Genomic DNA, 17505 nt, shown 5'->3' with positions numbered 1-17505 from the left:
CATTCCAGAGTTTTCATGGTCACCTTTTTCATCATCCTTCCCCTTCAGTGTCTTATCAGTTTTGCATTTGGACTTAATTACTTTCTCCCCCTTTTTGGCATCAGCAGGTAAGAGAAGAGAGACAAGCAATTCCACTGAGGCTTGGATTTCATTAAGTTGAGATTGCTGAGAAGATTGATTTTTCAGAATATCATCAATCTTAGCTTGTTGTTTCTCTTGAGTCTTCTCAATATAAGCAACTCTGTCAAAGGTAGGTTGGAAGAATTTTTTCTTGTCAATCTTCTGAACTTGTTCTTGCTTCATTAATTCTTCCTGAATCTTATATATCTCTGCATGAGTAGTTGAATGGAGACCTTGTAGATGTTTAGTACTCAATGCAGTGACTCTAAGCTGTGTTTTGAAATCATCAGTAATTAACATCTCATCAGCTTTAGTCAAGTGCTCAGCAAGATGCTGTGCAGATGGAGCACAGGTAACTGAGTTCCGATCCTTAGTCCACTCCTGTCCTGCAGGAGTTTCACTCCAAGGCACTGGTGCTTCTCTGGTAACAAACTTCTTAACGAGTTCAGATTTAAGATTAGTTTGTTGAGGTGCATGTCCTGAAGGACCTGCTTCATCAGCATCTGCATTTGGAGCAGTATCACCAGTATCTCCAGCATTTACAGCATCAGAACTTTCATAATCAGCATCTTCTGATAAAACAACAGTATGAGAAGCAATTGAGGCTTCAGCATCATCCTCTAAGTGTTGATCTGGATCCAAGTTCTGATCAACAGCCATATCCTGATGCTCACCTTTATTCTGATCATCATCATCTAGATGCAGAGAAGGTGTAGTAGATAATTCTGGAGTTTGAGCAGCATCAGTAACAGGTGTTGTTGATGGATTAGTTGATGTTGGAGCTTCTAAGTAAAGCACTTCAGGCACAACCAAGTTCTGGATATCAATTTCAGCACGTGTGCCTGGATTAACAGGAGATACAGTCTTGTGAACAGGAGACACAGATGGTGTGTTAGCCTTATCAGTAGCAGCTTCCTGAGTTGGAGTTAATGGAGAAGCAGTGGCTTTAGCAGATTCTGGTTCTTGTGAGATCGGAGATTCCTGATCTCCTTCCTTAGCTGCTGCTTCCTCATCATCTGAAACTGGCCTTTTTGCTCTCTGTTTCTTGTATCTCTTTGAAGATGGGGATTCCTTGGGAGGTTCAGTAGAAGTCATTCTTCTAAGCCTTTTGAGAAGCTTAGATCCCCCAATTCCAGAATCCTTCTGAGAAGGAACTTTCTCAGCTTCTTTGACAACAGGTTCTGATGTAGAAACATGTTCCTCACTATCAGACTCATCTCTCAAAACAATCCTCCTTCTCTTAACCCCAATTTTTGGAAAATTTTGAAATACGGATGAATAGTAACTTTTGTTGATGATGATGATTAAGGAAAATTATCAGACCACGCTATATAGGAGTACTGTTATGGAAATTCTAAGATCGTATTAGTACTCCATAAAGTAAATAAGTGTATGTAAAGATCGTCAGAATCCAAATCCGAACACTTTGATTTTTTCCCGAAAATCCATCAGATACCGAAAGAATTGAGTATAAGGTGACAGGATAAAAAGGATTTTAAGAGGGGATCATAAAAAGTAATATAAAATATTGAGAAAGGTTTAGGGGAACCCAAGTAATAAGATCCCGGATATGATCCCTCAAACGACAAACGAGAACGAAAGTTAAGCGAACCGTAAAACAAATAAGCGACCAAGAGACAAGTTTGTACAAGAGGCCAAGGATTGTGACATCATCAAACCACAAGGAAGAGACATGTGGCAATTGGATGACATAAGAATGATGACCTAAGCATGACAAAAAGAAGTGTGTTGTTGGTTGATTGTGAGCCATTCATTTTTTACCATGGTAAATCCTCAAAATTAGCCAAGCCATAAACAAAGAAACAAAACAAAAAAATCATAACACAAACTTGACTTTTCATTTTAAAGAAGCAAGCTCTCGGCCAAAACCAGAGCAGCAACTTCAAACTACCATATCTCCTTCAATACTCACTCAAATAGTATGTTCTATAGCTCTTTGGAAAGATATTGAGATGTCCTACAACTCTTGTTCACAAGTCTCGTCCAAATAAGCATGGTAAGACCCTCATTTTTATAGTTCTTTAAATCGGACTTTTAGAAACTTCAAAACCCAACTTTGTGTTCTTGATTTCTTTGGAAAGATCAAGCATGTAGGAGGTTAGATTAAGGCTCCCTACGGCTTCTTAGAAACTTAACACCTACCAAGGAAGGTATCAACTTCAAACCCTAGCTTTGATTTTATGATTCCATTAAGTTTTATTGAAGCATTGTTAGTATTAAGGCTTGATCTTTGATTATAAGTAGTTTTGGTGGATTTGTATTGGTTTTGAATATTGGGTCTTTGATTGGTTGGATAAATTGGTAAAACTTGGAGTTGGGGACTGAGTTTATAGTATGATGGTTGAATATTGTTGTATTGGTGGTTGTGAGTGAATTGATGATAATTTAGAGTGTTAATTAAATTGGAAATCGCCTAAACATAAACTTCATAATGCCCAATTTTCCTTAACTGTTATATTCTTAACTTTAGGACCCGTGAACTCACTGAAAGATTCTAACCTTTGCCATTTTAGATAGTTCATGTTACGAGCTTCGTTTTGATATGTGGTTCGCTTGAATCCGATGTACGGTTTAGGAGAAACGACTGTTTTAAGTAACGGCGTTTCGCGAACGAACCATTACCCCTCGCCTTACTTTAAAACCTTGGTTAAGGCCCTTAAATGACTAATTGGAGTATGAAAAAATTATGTAAAGTGGGTTAGGCAGTTGGTAGGGGACTCGCGAAAGAATTACCTTAAAACCCTTAATGGTTAATTTATTAAAAATGGTGGAGCCGAGGGTACTCGAGCGACTTAAGTGAATCGTTAAGCGCAAAAGCGAACGTTAGGGACTAATTGGTTAAAGTATAGATTCATAAGCGACTTTGGTTTCATTCCAACTTATATGTTGTTTATAGGTTACCAGACTCATCCCAAGCCTTTATCACCCCCAGTCGCTCAGGCAAATTTTCTACCCGTTATACTGTTGTTGTGATGTATATATGTATATGCATTATCTTGTGATAAGTGCATTATTGTTATTAGCAAATCTTGCGATATATTGGAGCATGTTGATATGATATATATGCATGCCTATTTCCTAATCTTGATATCTAATTGTTGATTCAATTGCTTATAAGTTGCATAATACATATGCTAGAGATAAGCAGTAATTGTGTATACCCTTAGTATAGGGGACCCGAAGGTGAACATTTTTCTAAACCGGGAGTCGGTGTTCCCGAGTATAATATATGTATATTTTATATATATATAAATAGTTTTCAAAACTATTAATCGAATAAGGTTTATTCGATAACTTTATTTATTTAATAAATATTATCTTGAATATTCATTCGAGGACTTATGACTCCGCTTATTTATTTAATGAATATTATCTTGAATATGCATTCGAGGACTTATGACTCCGCTTATTTTATTTAATGAATATTATTTTAAATATTCATTTGAGGACTTATGACTCCGCTTATTTATTAAATAATATTCTTTATTTTGATTAAAGAATAAGGTTTTGATATTTCAAACTTATTTTCGATTATTCAAATAAAGATCGTACTTTCGTATATAAGTATATCTTTGGTTATTTATTATTCAATTCAAATATGAGCTTTTAAAACTTTCACATCATTTATTTTTATAAAGATCATCCTTTATGGGAATATTATTTAAATAATAATATTCAGATATTCTCCAACATATCGGGACTGATTTATTTTATTAAATCAGCATCACTCCAAACATTCTAAAAAATGTTTTCGAGTCTTCAAAATGATTTTAAAAGTTAGAGCGGATCCCAAAACTCATTTTCAAATTTAAGATCTTCCTTCGAAGGGGACTTGAATACTCGCTCAAAAATCTGAGGGATCCGGCTCTATGATGTATTTTATATTCGCAACAAGGTTGCTGTTTTGATAAAAGAGTTTTTGATTACTTACTCAACACTCGAGAAGTAAAATTCTTGGAACAAGTTAATCCATTAACAGGCATCGCCTGGGAAATATCGGTGAGTTTTCCTTTCCAACTAGATACGACTTCTTGGTGGAGCCGTATCAACAAGTTTCTACTTAGGGAAAGTGGGGATGAGCTTTACGTTTCAGAGTCATGGATTTCATTTGAACTAGGAGTGGCATAAGTGGTCGAGTGGCGCCAGCCCAGCCTTATTATATTGGCCCAAATGGCCTGAACGTTCCGCTAAGACGGTCCATTCCTTAGGAGTCCAGTGTTCGGTTGACAAGTAAATCCGACAGGTTCTCCTCTACATGTAGAAAATAGTGGGGTTGCACTACTGCGACTGATCATCGTAAGTGGTCTTCCTGGCGCGGCAAACTCCCGTAATGAGTTCATCATCCAATTGGATATTTCTGCAACACTACCCAGAGCACTTCGATAGAAAGGCTACGGCTGGGCGATTTTTAAGTGTTGGCAGGGTCGAGTTTTCAAAATGATGTTTTCATCAAATGAAGTATCTCGTAACTTCATTTCATTTTGATGATATTTCAAAGATTAATTCTATACAAGTTTTGTCGTGTAGCTTCATCTATGGGATGAACTAATTATAACTTGAATGGTGGTAGTTCAAGTAGTATTCAGAAAAGATATAAGTATATTGAAGTATCTTGTAACTTCATCTTTTCAACTTATATCTGGTTAATGATTATCTTATGCATGACAAAGATTTTCACAAAAACATTGAGGCAAGGTTAGATATATGAGATCACCTTGCAACGATATTTTTATACAGTTATAAACTGGAACTCTGTGTATATTATACATGGAAGAGGATTTAAAAATTCTGAAAAGTATATATATATACTAAATATTTTGCGACTTGGTCGCATTAAGAGATCAAACTTGGTTCATTTCTTCTTGACCAAGACTTTCATGAGTACTATGAGGATGCTCATATATTGTTAATTATTATACATATTATTTCGGTGGGCTTGTTGCTCACCCTTACTTTCTTCTTTCATCACACAACATCAGATAGACAAGATGAACAGGACCAAGCTCCCAATTCGCGAGCGGATAGGAAACGTTCTGCAGTTTCCTATAGGCGTTGATGTCGCTGTAGCTGAGGTAGGAACTACCAATAGGCTAGGCTTTCAACTGTTGATGTACCAGACTTATGTATCTTTAAGAATTGTAATAATGGCAAAGAAATGTAAATTTATTCAGAAACCCTTTTAAGGTGTAATGGCATATAATTGTGGAATAAAATGACTCGTGTTATTTTTGGATATTCATCTTTGAGACTATAACTTGTGGTGTGTGTGTTTATTGTGGGGTAACAGTACGGAATAGTTGATTATTTATTAAGATTGGGTGTTATTAAGGGAAATGGAACTCGTGACAACCCGGATCCCCGACCCCGGATTTGGGGGTGTTACAGAAATGGTATTAGAGCTAAGCGTTATAAACCTCAGAGATGATATGATGTTAAAATAATAAGTTCACTAAGATAATAAGAACTCTTGCCAAGTTCATAGTCGGACTACCTAACGTAGTACTGACAGTTAAAACCCTTATGGGAACCCTTATAAATATCATGATAGAAGCGTAGTTCGTTATCGTATATGGTAGCAGGACTCTGAACCCTGAGGTTGAGGAACAACAACGCGATGATGTTTTATTACATATTGGGGATCGGATTGTGGATCCGATAGAGCGTCCTAACGAAGGACCGGATGATGTTCATATTGAGGATGTAGCGGTTGAGGATGTTGTCCTAGAAGGGATTGTTGCTGAGGAGGATCCCGTGGGGGATCCTGACAAGAATGAATATGGGACCACTGAGGAATTGATAACCATGGTTAGAAAAACTACCAGAGGTAGGATTGGTCGGTCACTATCGGAGGTTCGTTCGAGTTCGTAAAGATAGTAGCCCCTTTAACGCGGCTTACTCGTAAGACTGAGAAGTTCAAATGGACAGAGAAATGCGAGAACAGCTTTTAAGAACTCAAGTAAAGATTGGTGACGACCCCTATGATGGCATTTCCGGATGAAAAAGGAGATTTTGTGATGTGTAGTGACGCTTCGCATAAGGAATTAGGGTGCTTCTTATACAGCACAACAAGGTAATCGCGTACGCGTCAAGACAATTAAGGGAATATAAAATTCGATATCCCCACCCATGAGCTTGGGCTCGTGGCAATAGTTTTTCCCTAAAGATTGGAGGCACTACTTGTATGGAGAGAAGTTCAAGATTTACACAAACCATAGGAGCTCTAGTACATTTTTACGTAGAAAGAGCTCAACATACGCCAGAGGAGGCGGTTAGAGCTAATCAAGAATTATGATTGGGAGATTCTTTATCATTCGGGAAAAGCCAATGTGGTGGCTGATGCCCTTAGTAAAAAGGAGAGACTCAAGACGATAATGTCTTTGGGAGAATTGATAAGAGACTTTGAGAAAATGGAAATAGAAGTGAAGGTAACCGGAGCTGGTACTGAAAAGTTGGTTGAGATTGTAATGCAGCCCAAATTATTGAAAAAGATCATATTGTGCCAAGAAGAAGTGATAAATGAAGGTAGAGAGCCAATGAATAGAGAAGAGATTAATACCGATAAAGATGATAAGGGACTAATGAGGTATTCCTACAGAATTTGGGCTTCAAATGTTCAAGAGCTTAAGGACGAGATCTTAGATGAAAGCCATAGTTCGAGGAATAAAATTTAGGGCAAACCCTGAATGTGATAGTCAGGGAGGTCGCCATCAAGAAAGAAAGAACCCATAATATAATGAAATGAAAAACAAGGATTTTAACGTATAAGATAACCCTGATTATGGGAGAAGGATGAAACATTTCATACTGAGAAAACAGAAGTCGAGCAAGATAAGGAGACCTGAGACGGTACTCCTATACGGAAATTCATAGACCTGTCTAAACAGAACTTATACTTTTATTCCCAACCACCACCTTAAGGAAATAATGCGGTAGGAAATCCTTTCATGACCTTTAAGTCGCTAAGCTCTCAGAGTTCCAAGGAACAGGTTGACCCAGTCGAGGCAAGAGCTTGGCTAAATGAAATATAGGAATCATTTGAGATTCTAAATGATTTACGAATCACAAAAGACTGTTTTTGTCACTTACCCTCTTAAGAGAGAGTCCACCCGCTGGTGAAAGGCCAAGAAAGGCACGGAGCCAGAGGTTATGATAAACTGATTAAAGTTCAGTCAATTATTTTCGAGAAAGTAATTCCCAAGGCTATGGAGATAGTGTAAAAGCTTTAGAGCCAGAACAAAGGCGAACGAGTATGATAAATTATGAATCTAAGTTGTAAAAGTTGTCAAGATTCGTTCTGAGGACACGAATCCCAGAATGACGTGATGTTTAAAGTAAATGATTAGTGGGTTCATGAAATGATTGTAAGAGAAAGGAAAATAAAAAGAAACTGAAGTGGAAAGGAATATAAAGGCAATAGAGTTTGAGGAATGATAAGGGAGTTGGGTATGAGGAAACCCTAAAGACTCATAGTAATAGAAATAGAAAGGTATGTAATCATCAGGATGAGGGTGATTCACCATGAGTTAAAGTTGATGGTTGAAGGCATAAGAGATATATATATTGTACCCCCTTTAAGTTGGGAGGATTCGAGGAAACCTTGAGATAGTTCGAAGGATAAACCATTTGACACGGATAGATTGAGGAGACAAGAAAGTAAGAAATTAGGAAAATTAGATGAAGGAAGTGACCTTCAAAAATGTGAAGTGTAAGACCGGGGGCATGATACCCAGAAAGGGAGACGCCGGGTATGAAAGATATCCCAACATTGAAATGTCATCTCAATGTTAAGATAAACAACAAAAGTAAATAAGGATTTATTAAGAAGAAGTTCACGTTGAACACAACCAATATCTTCCAGAACATCCCTTTTGTCATTACCAAATTAGGAACGAAAAGCGGGTAACCATTGTTATCTTTTGAAGGCCATATGGGTTGACCTTAATTTGAATAAGGATACTATTGTGAAATTGGTATAGACTATCGAGGTGGTAATGATTGAATAAGATAATCTATCAAGGACCTATGACTTGATTTATCCATGGAAGGATGCAAGTACCTTTTTGAAGGTGGAATTAAGGATAGAACCTCAATAACTTGAGATGAATCCTAGGGGAATGCATAAAGGTTGGCATTTCGCCCTTAATAAGGATAGTATGAGTTTTGACAGTATGAATTGGAAAGTATTAAGGTAACAACAGCCTTTAAGGATCAGTGGAGAAATTTTTCAGAAGTATATAGACAATGGTTCTATTATTAGTAAATGGTATTTTGATATGCCCTGTATCTAGGGAATACAGGAGGAACGATTCGAGGATAACCTTAGAGGTTTTACAAGGAGAAAGGTAATATTCAAAGTTCTCAAGAATAGAAATTTTGATGAAGGAAAGATGACGTAATTATAATAATGCCAGGTGGGGCACGTGTTGAACCATAAGAAAGTATAGATCGACCCAATGAGGGTTGAGATTGGTGAAAATAAGAAGGACCCAAGATAAGAGACGTCCTAAGTATGATCGAGAGTCAGTCATGGCAATGTTCACATCTAAAGACTAAGGCAATGACTTATGGAAAAATGGTGATTTTTTTGTCTCACCAGGACTTAAGAAAAGCATTTTCACATAAGCAGTGATTGAAATGAGGTAGAAAATTTAGTTGGAGGTGGTTAAAATGACAATGATTGTAAGGAAATTTTACTATTAGGAAAGGCCAAAGAGGTGGCCGACACTCTAAGTGTAAGAGAGCAATTATAGGCGCTCGTGCCAGAGGAATACAATGATGATGGTTAAAGCCGTGAAGGTTGTATTATGGTGTAAAAGATTGACATCCCTTCTGATGATTATGCGATACTCAACCGTAATAGTAGTTTGGTAAAGATTTAATTCATATAATTGTCGTGAGCGGGCTATCTATCTTAGAAGGTCCTATCTTGAGAATAAGCCAGGACCATGTTTCAAAAAGGACTAAATAAACCTTTAAGTTAAGTCTTTTATTGAAGGCATATGATTAAGAATGGTATTAACCTGCTATCATTGCTTTGATTGAAACTCTTCTGCAATTTTATCTGCTTCATGTCATGAATGTATGTTAGGATCTGGAGTGTTCTTCATGAATCATGAATGGTGATTATGTTAACTCCTTAAAAGATTTTGATACGGCAGATATGGACTCTGTATCATTAGATATTAAGATTCCGAGGAAAACGAATGACTACAGTAGGTCAGCGATGGACCATAGTAATGCAGCAATGATTCTGCGAGTAATGAGCCGATTACAGCCATAAGAGTTGTATTAGAATGGATGTTGAGATTGAATACCACTAATCGGGTCGTGGTGATGTATAAGTTATCATTGATAGACTAATTAAGTCGATTATCTACCTATGATATATTTATTCCTTCTTATCGATAAAGAGTAGTATTACTATACGAAGAAGGTTACGGAATAGCAATGGATTCTAGTAACTATGATGTCTAGAATGAAATCCGAGATTCAATTTTTGCTGTCAAGAGAGTTTCAAAGGTGATTGAGTATAAGCTCGAGGAAGAGCATGGGTCCATAGAATGATGGACGGAATAGCAAAAATATTTAAGCATGTGAAATGCGATGCAATAATACTGGATATTAATATAGATATATATGTTTTGTTTTCTTATGACAAACCTCTATAGTTCAGAGGTAGATTCCAAGCCAGATCTTTTGTGGCAGTATTTTTTTTTATATATACAATTCTCTTCAATTCGTTCTTTTCTTTTCATTTTGTATAAGCTGAGAAGAACAACCCTTCCAGAAGGGGAGGTATTGCCGAATGACTATCTATCTGTGTGATAGAAGCCTAGTAGGATACCATCTATTGTTTAATTGTTTGTCAAGTACTAAAGGCTGGCCACCTTCTGTACTAACTATGCAATAGAACAAGTGTTCATGATCATAGTGATCTCTCAACAAATTCCTTTACTTCTATATGATTGATCAAACTTTGGAAAATAGAAACAGCTGAAAAAGGAGTAGTAAAGTTATGGTGGTATTCGGAATGGAAACACGTTCGTGATACAAAGGTTGACGTGGTTATTAAAAGGTTATAAAACTCTAGCGAATAAAGGTATATCTAGAATAATATTCTGTACGGAAGATAGTAACGCTTACGAACCAGAAAAGAAGGAGTATTGAGAAGCAAAAGCTATAATGCTAGAAGCTATGATGAGAGTATGTGCAATAGACTTGAAAGAATTTGGAATGATCACTTAACGCGGATTGAGTTTTCTTACGACAATAGATCATATGTCATTATCGAGATGTTGCCTTATGAGATCCTTGAGGGAAGACAATGTCGATCTCCCTTATGTTATGATGAAGTTGCAGAGCGTAAGATGCTCGGACCAGCAGTGGTCCAAAGGACCAGGGATATAATAGATCTAATCAGAAGACGGCTGGTAGTAGCCCAAGATGGACATGAGAAGTATGTTGAATTGACACGAAAGGACAAGGAATAGGAAGTAGGGGACCTAGTGCTGTTATAGGTATTCCCTTGGAAAAGATGGATGTGGTTCGGAAAGAAAGGAAAGCTAAGCCCATGAAGTGTTGGACCCTTGGAGATATTAAGACGTATTGGGAAGTTAGCATATGAGCTAGACCTACCCCCGAACCTGTAGCAAGTTCATAACGTGTTCCACGTATCAATGTTAAGGAAGTATAATTTGGATGCCAGAAAAATAGGGGCACATAAGCGCATAGGCATGTAACCAGACGTAACATATATGGAGCAACCAGAAAGGGTTATAGATCGAAAAGGAACAAGTGCTTAGGAGAAGGGTTATCAAACTAGGCAGAGTTTGGTGGTAGAACCACAATGTGGGAAAATTTACTTGAGACTTAGAAAGTGCAATGCTAAGAGAGCATCCCTATTCATTTTCTATCTAATTCCAGGACGGAATCCTTTTAAGGAGGGGAGACTGTAATAACCCCAATTTTTGGAAAATTTTGAAACACGGATGAATAGTAACTTTTGTTGATGATGATGATTAAGGAAAATTATCAGACCACACTATATAGGAGTACTGTTATGGAAATTCTAAGATCGTATTAGTACTCCATAAAGTAAATAAGTGTATGTAAAGATCGTCAGAATCCAAATCCGAACACTTTGATTTTTTCCCGAAAATCCACCAGATACCGAAAGAATTGAATATAAGGTGACAGGATAAAAAGGATTTAAATTCAAGGATTTTAAGAGGGGATCATAAAAAGTAATATAAAATATTGAGAAAGGTTTAGGGGAACCCAAGTAATAAGATCCCGGATATGATCCCTCAAACGACGAACGAGAACGAAAGTTAAGCGAACCGTAAAACAAATAAGCGACCAAGAGACAAGTTTGTACAAGAGGCCAAGGATTGTGATATCATCAAACCACAAGGAAGAGACATGTGGCAATTGGATGACATAAGAATGATGACCTAAGCATGACAAAAAGAAGTGTGTTATTGGTTGATTGTGAGCCATTCATTTTTTACCATGATAAATCCTCAAAATTAGCCAAGCCATAAAGAAAGAAACAAAACAAAAAAATCATAACACAAACTTGACTTTTCATTTTAAAGAAGCAAGCTCTCGGCCAAAATCAGAGCAGCAACTTCAAACTACCATATCTCCTTCAATACTCACTCAAATAGTATGTTCTATAGCTCTTTGGAAAGATATTGAGATTTTCTACAACTCTTGTTCACAAGTCTCGTCCAAATAAGCATGGTAAGACCCTCATTTTTACATTTCTTTAAATCGGACTTTTAGAAACTTCAAAACCTAACTTTGTGTTCTTGATTTCTTTGGAAAGATCAAGCTTGTAGCAGGTTAGATTAAGGCTCCCTAAGGCTTCCTAGCAACTTAACACCTACCAAGGAAGGTATCAACTTCAAACCCTAGCTTTGATTTTACGATTCCATTAAGTTTTATTGAAGCATTGTTAGTATTAAGGCTAAATCTTTGATTATAAGTAGTTTTGGTGGATTTGTATTGGTTTTGAATATTGGGTCTTTGATTGGTTGGATAAATTGGTAAAACTTGGAGTTGGGGACTGAGTTTATAGTATGATGGTTGAATATTGTTGTATTGGTGGTTGTGAGTGAATTGATGATAATTTAGAGTGTTAATTAAATTGGAAATCGCGTAAACATAAACGTCATAATGCCCGATTTTCCTTAACTGTTCTGTTCTTAACTTTAGGACCCGTGAACTCACTGAAAGATTCTAACCTTTGACATTTTAGATATTTCATGTTACGAGCTTCGTTTTGATATGTGATTCGCTTGAATCCGATGTACGGTTTAGAAGAAACGAATGTTTTAAGTAACGGTATTTCGCGAACGAACCATTACCCCTCGCCTTACTTTAAAACCTTGGTTAAGGCCCTTAAATGACTAATTGGAGTATGAAACAATTATGTAAATTGGGTTAGGAAGTTGGTAGGGGACTCGCGAAAGAATCGCCTTAAAACCCTTAATGGTTAATTTATTAAAAATGGTGGAGCCGAGGGTACTCGAGCGACTTAAGTGAATCGTTAAGCGCAAAAGCGAACATTAGGGTCTAATTGGTTAAAGTATAGATTCATAAGCGACTCTGGTTTAATTCCAACTTATATGTTGTTTATAGGTTACCAGACTCGTCACAAGCCTTTTATCACCCCCAGTCGCTCAGGCAAGTTTTCTACCCGTTATACTGTTGTTGTGATGTATATATGTATATGCATTATCTTGTGATAAGTGCATTATTTTTTTTGATTACTTACCCAACACTCGAAAAGTAAAATTCTTGGAAAAAGTTAATCCATTAACAGGCATCGCCTGGGAAATATCGGTGAGTTTTCCTTTCCAACTAGATACGACTTCTTGGTGGAGCCGTATCAACAAGTTTCTACTTGGGGAAAGTGGGGACGAGCTTTACGTTTCAGAGTCATGGATTTCATCTGAACTAGGAGTAGCGTAGTGGTCGAGTGGCGCCGGTCCAGCCTTATTATATTGGCCCAATGTCCTGGAAGTTCCGCTAAGACGGTCCATTCCTTAGGAGTCCAGTGTTCGGTTGACAAGTAAATCCGACAGGTTCTCCTCTACATGTAGAAAATGGTGGGGTTGCACTACTGCGACTGATCATCGTAAGTGGTCTTCCTGGCACGGCAAACTCCCGTAATGAGTTCATCATCCAATTGGATATTTCTGCAACACTACCTAGAGCACTTCGATAGAAAGGCTACGGCTGGGCGATTGTTAAGTGTTGGCAGGGTCGAATTTTCAAAATGATGTTTTCATCAAATGAAGTATCTCGTAACTTCATTTCATTTTGATGATATTTCAAAGATTAATTCTATACAAGTTTTGTCGTGTAGCTTCATCTATGGGATGAACTAATTATAACTTGAATGGTGGTAGTTCAAGTAGTATTCGGAAAAGATATAAGTATATTGGAGTATCTTGTAACTTCATCTTTTCAACTTATATCTGGTTAATGATTATCTTATGCATGACAAAGATTTTCACAAAAACGTTGAGACAAGGTTAGATATATGAGATCACCTTGCAACGATATTTTTATACAGTTATAAACTGGAACTCTGTGTATATTATACATGGAAGAGGATTTAAAAATTCTGAAAAGTATATATATATATATACTAAATATTTTACGACTTGGTCACATTAAGATATCAAACTTAGTTCATTTCTTCTTGACCAAGACTTTCATGAGTACTATGAGGATGCTCATATATTGTTAATTATTATACATATTATTTCGGTGGGCTTGTTGCTCACCCTTGCTTTCTTCTTTCATCACACAACATCAGATAGACAAGATGAACAGGACCAAGCCCCCAATTTTCGAGCGGATAGGAAACGTTCCGCAGTTTCCTATAGGTGTTGATGTCGCTGTAGTTGAGGTAGGAACTACCAATAGGCTAGGCTTTCAACTTTTTATGTACCAGACTAATGTATCTTTATGAATTGTAATAATGGCAAAGAAATGTAAATTTATTCAGAAACCCTTTTAAGGTGTAATGGCATATAATTGTGGAATAAAATGACTCATGTTATTTTTGGATATTCATCTCTGAGACTATAACTTGTGGTGTGTGTGTTTATTGTGGGGTCACAGTACGGAGTAGTTGATTGTTTATTAAGATTGGGTGTTATTAAGGGAAATGGAACTCGTGACAACCCGGATACCCGACCCCGGATTTGGGGGTGTTACATTAGTCCTCTTGGGCTTGGAAGATGAAGGCTTCATAGTAGGTCCTGAGGATGAAGGTTGGGCTGTCTGTGAAGTTGAGAGATATGATTTGAGATATGTTCTGACTGTAGGTTGAGTAGTATGAGTGGTATGTTCTGATGGTTGTTGTGGTGTTTGGGATGTGGTGGTAGGTTGGACATCAGAATAAACAGATCTATAGGTTTCAGGATCAACATTTACCAAGAGCTGTTTTACAGACTGAGGAATCTGTAAAGGTCTAACCACCCTTTTCTTAAGATCAGCATTTACCAAGTCATTAAAGGCTCGTTTTGCAATTTTAAAAGGTGGATTTAAGGTACTGGCAGGTTGGGGTTCATCAGCACAATAGAAACTATATATAAGCTGACAGAATCTAGCAAAGTAAACTACATTCCTATCCTCTGTCATCCTATCCCCAATAAAACCTATCACAGAAATTGCAAAATCGAAATGAGTTTGGTTAATGATAGCATACCCGATATGCTGACTCATTATAGGGATGGCATCAAAGTTGGAACACTTATTCCTAAAAGCTTTAGTGATGCAGTCGAAGAAGAAGCTCCATTCCTTTCTGATATGAGCCCGTTTCAACTGCCCAAGCTTAGCCAAACTCTGCTCATACCCCAAATTGGCCATTAACTCTTGAAGAGCTGATTCCTCCGGGGTTGAAAAAGTACATCCTTCTGGTAAATGTAGGGCCTTGCGAATTGTACCAGGAGTTACCACATGTGTAGAATCATCCACTTCGAAAACAATACTGGGAGTACCATGTGTACCACCATTATCAAAGTGCCCAGTCCGCCAAAATGTCAGAACTTGTTGGCTTGAAAAGGTTGAAGGTTGGGTCAATGCATACCCAATTTCACTGTGTGCAAGAAGATCTTGCATAAAATGCAACTCAGACGGAGCTTCAGCATGATCAAGAATTGCAGCATAGTTATTTGGAACAAATTTGGCCCCATCAATGATCAAATCCTTAGGTGCCATGAGAATAATTGAGATTTAAGAGTGCCTGTGAGGTGTTTGATAAAATGTCTGTATGAAAAACCAACGTCAGGAGATGAAAGAGAGTAAAAGCAAATAGAGAGATAAAGTGTAAAAGTGAATAAAAGATTAGAAAATCCTCTCTCTGTCTTACTTATACTTTGAAAAAAAAATATAATCGTTGGACACCTGTCAGACATGCAGTAATAATGAATAGTTAATGGGCACGGGAAAACAGTAATCATTTCTTACCCACTTGCAGTTTTTCAAGGAAAAACCGTTCCACTTACCCAATAATTCCATTAATCGAGGTAAATCAGTTTTAATTCAAAATTTAAACTGTTCCCACTTATTCAATTATTTTTCACTGCAACACCAATATTCTGGAAAAAAAATTCGAGTGAGAATGACCAAAATAAATCAAGTAAACAAGTACTGATATTGTAAGATCAGAACTTAATTTAAATCAAAATAGATACGGTCATCAGAATATGAATATTTCTCAGGATTTATCAATGCATTACAAAACATCTTAGAGACAATAACTTGCAAAAAAAAATATTTCATTAATATATTAAGAGAATACATTCATGAAATTTAAATTACATCAGAACTTTACAAGATTGTCCTAAGCTGTTAAACCTAACATCAACAGCCTTTGTCCTAGCTCAAGAAGCAGGGCAAGGCTGACGATGAAGAAAAACAGGAAGAAGAAAATAAATTATTTCTTCTTCCTACTCTCAACGAACAGAATAGCGAGTTTGATGATTCGCTCTTGCTGGCGGAGAGCTTCCAGCCTTTCCTCCTCCAATCGCTCCAGATGGCGATGGTAGTCCATATAGAAGAACAGGAGGTGGGTGAGTACCTCCTGGGGAACTGAGTCCCATATCTCATCAGGAATGGCAGTGACGTGCCATTCCTGCTGCCAGGCTTCACAGCTTAACTCCATGTTGAAGGTCTCATAGTTTAAAAACATATTGTAGTTAACCATGATGTTGTGTATATGAGGGAAAAGAGAGTAAGTGTTTGAGGAAAGAATTGATGTATAGGCTGATGTGAAGTGTTCATTTATATAGGCACGAGAATGTCAGGAGACACAGGGAAATTTAATGCTGACAGGTAGAATTAATTCTACCTCGTCTCCCTAGACTGGGAAGACGAAAAACAGTCATTGGAAGTGTAAGTCAGGGTTTAATGCACATAAGTAACAAGTAAAAAAAAACTGTGCATTACGTGTACCACTATCCCTAAGGATATTGACTGTTAATATTCTACCCAAACATATTCTGATTTAAAATGAGACTGTTTTTAGATTTTATCCACAAAGAAGTCAAGTAAAGGATCAGAGTTTAATATCAGAACTTAGACTTGTATCAGAACTTAACAGTTATCAGAACATGATTTCTTAACTCGAAAAATGAATGCCTATTTTTGTAATTCTTCACACAAATTCTGATGTAGATTTTTCAGAACTTAGTCATCAGAACATTCAACAGAACTTGTCCTCAGAATTTGTGCATTCTGACACATAAACTGTTCATCTAAAATAACATAGATCACCACAGTAATTTTCATCATTTATATGGAGTGTTTAGTGTGTGCATTAAGCTAAATATCAGACAAAGAGTAAAGTCTGATTCACTTCAGTACATCTTAGAAATAAGGCATAACTAAAACTTTACTAAAAACCTGTCATTATTCTGAGGCCCACTTTTGAATGAGTGCATGCTTGAGTCCACCTCAACTGTTTTTGTGCTAATTTTGTGCATCTTTTTAAATTCTATTTTACAGTGGCTTCTCAGTGTAAGTGAGTCACGACTGCTTATCAGAATTTATGCTATTATCAGAGTATTTCTCCAGTAATCATAGAGTGTGAAAAGTCACCAAGAAAATATTTTGCTTTTCTGATGCATATTTACTTAATACCAGCAATGCACTTGGGTCGTCCCTTCCACATTTTTACTCTAGATCTCAAAGGAGTGCCTGATTTTAATCCTTGATTCTTTTTCTTTTGATAAGTGAGATTTACCAGCACTTAGTACATTCAACAGATTTACTAGCATCAGAACTTAACAGATGAGAAGCATTATTATAGTTTGTGACTTAGTAGTAAGATAGACAAAGTAA

Source organism: Apium graveolens, chromosome 2 (genome assembly GCF_009905375.1).
Source record: "Apium graveolens cultivar Ventura chromosome 2, ASM990537v1, whole genome shotgun sequence".
Classification (NCBI taxonomy): Eukaryota; Viridiplantae; Streptophyta; class Magnoliopsida; order Apiales; family Apiaceae; genus Apium; species Apium graveolens.
The sequence above is the reverse complement of the archived record's forward strand: the minus strand, read 5'-3'. Positions refer to the sequence as shown.